Raw genomic sequence first — 5,695 nt, 5'->3', positions numbered from 1 at the left:
TTTTTTTTTTTTTTTTTTTTGTTTTTTTTTTTTTTTTTTGAAAACGTCAAACCGTTAATATTTCTTTATAAGGGTTCAGATAATCTCATTGGTCGCAAGGATCAATAATCCTGGCGTCCCGTTACAGGCTACAATAAATACGTCCATAATACACAGGTCCTTGCGGATACGATATACACCCATGATACGTATATACATATGTATACACATAATTGACATATACAAAAGTACGGAAACATATGTGTATATACACGCGTCTGGCAAATCGCCACAGTCCACCTACTATCTACCCATCCTTCTTGCGTTCTATCTCTGACCACAGATTAGTCTGTGACCCAAATACGTATTCACGGCTGAATCCTTACGACGTCACATTCCCTTTCCGTGTGACGTCACCATACGCAGGACTGTGGGAGAGTTGGTCCACAGTATTATAGGTCTATGGGTTCCAGAAGGTGGAGCCATAAGTTTGGGTAACACGAGGGATACTGAATTTATCGGGTGTAGCAACGTTTAAGGAACGGAGTTCAACGATATAAAAAGGTCAATGGGTTATCTTTGTAGCGAAGAGAAAAAAAAGGAAAAAAAAAAATATTAAGATAACAAAAAATTGTTATGCGAGGGAAGCACAGAAAATTACTGTTATACTCCAAATATTCATTTTACGGATATCCTTATGTATTTGCAATATTTGACCTGAATGGGTAAGGGGGGTGGAGGGGGGATGAATTTCGTTTAGGTTGTCACAGACTAAATTGCTTTTTTTTTCCTTTCAGATAAGGATCTTCCTACATGCTTTCTGAGTGGCACCTGGTTCAATTACTAGAACGATGAGTTAGATAGGGGTGTATGTATGTATGTGGTGTATGTTGCTGTCTGCGTGGGTTTAGTGCTTTTGGTACTTAAAACACGTATATACCACGTACTATGGAATTTAATCGCGTGTACGTATGTATATATATATAGAGGATCTCGACTTGTTTACCAGTTAAGGCCGATTAAAGGTGGCACTCGAGTTTCGCGTTTTCCACATCGGTTGCTCGTCTCGCCGCGTATTTTCCGCTTTCGTAGGCAATCGATAGCGGATAAGACGTTCCAGGGAGAGCGTAGGCGATCGTGAGTGAAGGAGGAGCAAGAGACGATAGAGGAGAAAGGATAGACGATTAGTAGGTTAGGTGACGCGGGTTACGGATAAAGGGGGTTGAAGTGTCTGAAAAGTAAATATGAAGAAAAAGAAATTTTAGAAAGATTTCGGTCATATTTACATTATGAATCGTCGTCGCGACGCACGACGTCTGTATAAGCCGAATAATCTGTGACGTTCACGTTGTTAATCGACTAAGAAGTGGGGTAAATTTTAGTTCGGAAAAAAATGAATTTTTTTTTTTTTTTGATAAAAAACGTCTTTTTCATTTCATCACTCTTTATTCCTTTTTTTGAAAATTCTTTTTCTTTTGCTCCTTTTTTCGTCCCGAGTCCGACGAGCTTTTAAAACAGTCGCTCGCTAGGTTATGGCGCAATGACGTCTTTTCCTTCTTTCCTTCTATTTTCCCTTCTTCGTTCGCATAATTGACATTCCGTCGCAAAGAGCGTACAGCGGGGAATCCCCCGGAGAGAAACGCGAGCTGTAATATTTTTTTAATGAGAGACTTTATTTCAGTTTATATCTAGCGACTCTGCAGCTTTGTCGCTTCTGGCGACGAAAGGCAAGTTTATATGCATCGACGCGAAGCGACGGACGAGTTGTAAAGTTTCGAGGTACAGTTTCCTCGTGATTTTTCATTCGTTATTACGACTTTGAGGTAGAGAATCATGTACGACATTTCTGGTTAATGTACGTTGAGATTCGACCGATTCACGACAGATGGCGCCACGTACTGTTTCTCGTGTAAACATACTTTCCGGAACCTTCTAGAACATTTTCTTTCGATTTTAGTTACTTACCTGCTTAAGTATGCGATAACATTATTACCCAAACAGCGCACGTTAAGTTTCGTGAAGTTTCGTATTGCAAAGATCGATACAGCGTATACGATATATTGCACAAAATAAATAAAAAATTTCTACACTGCTACAAATTTGGCCCACGTGGTCATGCAAGGTTGACCCCATCGAATACACTTGTTTAATGTACTATTCGGTAACAATTCTGAAAGCGGGTTGTACTTACAGCATAATTTCTTGAACGTTAATATACATTAAGGGCGGTTCACACCGGGATTCGAATTTCACATTATAACTTTGCATTTGCGTGGTATCCCATGTAACGTCAGCTATCCTGCTCGAGCCAAGTCTCATCGGGAGTTCAGGTTCCGGTAAATGTTTGAGAGTGTCTAAAGTGACGTTCACATGTTAGCTACAGTAGGATGCTCAATCGTAATTACTTTTTCCTATGATTATCAGAAATTATGAACGTTGCTTCCTAATTCAATTTTTGTTTCATGTCTTTCAAAACATTTCTTTCACATAAGCTATACTAAAAGGCTATGCTACAGTCTGACTACGAAATTACATATCTACTTTGTACGCCGCGAGTGTCATGGCTAAATATCCTGACGCATAAATTGCATAGGCTTTTAGGAAAACATATGTCAACTACCATCCATTACAGGAGCATGATCGTAATTAATATTATCAGCCGATGATATCGACAAATCCGATTATCAAAGCAGATTTGCTCGTTTAACAGATAATAATATCGATGGACATTGTTTAACTGTATGCGCTTCGGCTTAATACAAAATTTACTTAGGTACCTATCCGTTACCCAGCCAATAATCAATCGAGTCTTTCCGTTCGTGGAGGCGTCGCTATTAATTGGCGTTTCCCTCGAGTTATTTCGGACTATAGTTATTCGTATTATCAATAGCTATACAGTGCACTGATTTATTATTTACAGTAAAATTATTTCTCCCGTCGCTATATCATTAATGCTTCCTACGATTTCTCCGAGTAGATCCGACATTATTGAGGGTTCTCAAATTCATTGAATTTTTCATATCCTTTTTTTTTCACGTTTTTCATTCAGACTTAATTAACTCCATTCTATATATATAAATGTAGCTTTTTTATATTGCATTCTTTGTAAGCTTAAGGCTGGCTTTCATACGCGTCGAGATCGATTGACGTTCCGCGATTTATTAGACGTACGTAGGTAGGTCGTATAAATACGAAGCGACGACAAACAGACCCTTAGATAGATTATATAGTATATAAGATGCTCGATAAAAAGGTACAGGAGGAAAAAAGACTAGAAATGAAAATATCTTTTCCTTTCACGTGGAATCGCCAATTTGTGAAGTTTATTAAACTTGGCTACGGTTTTTCGATGGCTATCAGAACTTTTCGTTCATCGCCCTAACTACTTTATTACGTCATTACAGGTCTCCTCATTTTTCATCCATCACACAAGGGACAGGTCCATTGCTCAGGGTTCGTTGTTAAATGAACCCAGCATCCAGGAATCGATCTGGGAAGGATCCACGACGTCCGTACTTTATCAGTAGCCTTATCAAAAATTCTTATAGTGCCTTGTACTTCTAGCCTACCCTTTGGATTTAGTTGCTTGGTTTTTACACAGTCCAACAGTTCCGCTGCATTTCCATTGGACGCCTTTGAACTTGCTAATCCCTGATAAAGTGTCCGCCGGTATTTCAGATTGGCAACCTGTGGCAGAGGGGTGGATGGGAAATAAAAAAGTGACATTTGAACATTTTTTTCTCGCGTTTCTACGAAACAGGCTCTAATTATAACTCCTGAACGTTTTCGTAAATATTTGCTATTTTCGTCGTTCTCATGGAAACTTATGTACACGTGTACCCTGTATATACTGTACCATTAATATTAAACGTGCCTCCGGCTGGGTCTGGATACATATATATCAACCCTCCGGAGTAACAGCTTGAATTGAATATGTATACGGGGATTCGGTTACTCAGCCAGTCAGCCTATTTAGTCCCCCAATTACGTCATGCAGCTATACGATACTCGCGAAACGCATTTTTACGTTATTGACAGTCGCTGCAGTTGCCGTCGGGTGGCATCGATAGTGTAATCGGTACTTGGTTGAATCTAGATTGTCTTAAGGTTTGAAATTTATCTACGGTTCACAGACGCCATTTTTACGTTAACATTGTTACACGTTAACATTGTTACATTGTTACGTACGCTAAACGCATTTTTACGTTATTGACAGTTGCTGCAGTTGCCGTCGGGTGGCATCGATAGTGTAATCGGTACTTGGTTGAATCTAGATTGTCTTAAGGGTTGAAATTTATCTACGGTTCACAGACGCCATTTTTACGTTAACATTGTTACACGTTAACATTGTTACATTGTTACGTACGCTAAACGCATTTTTACGTTATTGACAGTTGCTGCAGTTGCCGTCGGGTGGCATCGATAGTGTAATCGGTACTTGGTTGAATCTAGATTGTCTTAAGGGTTGAAATTTATCTACGGTTCACAGACGCCATTTTTACGTTAACATTGTTACACGTTAACATTGTTACATTGTTACGTACGCTAAACGCATTTTTACGTTATTGACAGTTGCTGCAGTTGCCGTCGGGTGGCATCGATAGTGTAATCGGTACTTGGTTGAATCTAGATTGTCTTAAGGGTTAAAATTTATCTAGGGTTCACAGAACCCATTACGGTATATATTGGCAATAATATCTTATAGATCGATTGTTATTTGCCGTTAATCTTACAATTAGTAATAATCATTAAGCGTTCTGCCAGACCCTCCTTGGTTATCCCTGTTATCCTTGAAATAGCGGTGGGTTCGAGTATTTGGAGTATCTAACTAAGGGCTGTGGAAACCAGCTTGCGGAAATTTTACAAAGCATTAAGACTTGCACCGTGCTCGATATGGAATTGCGGTTGTGGAGGAGCATAGGGATTTTCTGAAACGTCAACAAAGTCGAGTAGAAAAGCCATGAGATGGATGGAGGGGCAGATAAATTCTCTTTCTTGAAATACCATTGAATATATAAGCTATTTTATTGGCTGCCGTAACAAGGCACTCTGAATTATGTATTATAGTTACGTTCGTATACGACGCGCCGTGTAAAGAATTCTACCGATTTTCCATTTCGAGGAAGGGAAGAAAATTTATTAGAATTTTGTTCCTCGATTTTTATTCCGTGACAACCGTCCATACCCCAATTACCGATTTTTATATCGATGCGCGTAGCAAACGAGTGAACGAACCTAACGATGCTGCTGCAGAGAATTTTCCCTTTTTTTTTTCGTTTACCCTATCATCCCTCCACAAATTCGTTACTCAATACCGTCTTATCTGATCCTATTTGCATTTTAGGGGTAGTTCAAATGCTGTTGCCTTGAGACTCGAGGAACGAGGGTGGCGTTGCTGATGTTAAGCTGGTATATTTTTTTTTTTCAATTCTACCATAACAATGTTAGTCGGTTTAGATTTTGTGACAATAAAGAGTATTTTTTTTGAAGCGATCGTCCATATCTACTTTTTTTCAAAATTCTTCATTATTTATGAACGTCTATCGAAATTTTTTTTTTTAAGAGGCTAGATTACCTTTTTGGACTGCACCGTCCCACAAGTCGATCGACGACATCGACAGCCAATCACGGTACGTATAGAGCGACAAAAATGCGACGATCGAGATTTCGTTAAAATGTAGTGTTTTTTTTTTTTTTTTTTTTTTTTTTTTGGGGG

At 38.9% G+C, this 5,695-nt stretch overlaps 1 protein-coding gene across 6 annotated transcripts in view; it reads right to left on the bottom strand.

Moving 5' to 3' along the window:
* LOC107265709 (allatostatin-A receptor) overlaps nt 1-5,695 on the bottom strand; it is a 59,073-nt gene that overhangs the window by 23,419 nt on the left and 29,959 nt on the right. Inside the window, exon 6 of one of the 6 annotated variants that reach the window (XM_025082830.1) lies at nt 3,477-3,666. The exons of the other annotated variants lie outside the window; for them this stretch is intronic. The gene's annotated coding sequence lies outside the window, so the exon portion shown is untranslated. Of the gene's footprint in view, nt 1-3,476; nt 3,667-5,695 lie in introns of those variants that run through there. 6 annotated transcript variants of the gene reach the window in all.

The sequence above is a fragment of the Cephus cinctus genome, unplaced genomic scaffold (genome assembly GCF_000341935.2).
Source record: "Cephus cinctus unplaced genomic scaffold, Ccin1 Ccin1_scaffold0230, whole genome shotgun sequence".
In the NCBI taxonomy this organism is placed as follows: domain Eukaryota; kingdom Metazoa; phylum Arthropoda; class Insecta; order Hymenoptera; family Cephidae; genus Cephus; species Cephus cinctus.
The sequence above is the reverse complement of the archived record's forward strand: the minus strand, read 5'-3'. Positions and strand labels throughout refer to the sequence as shown.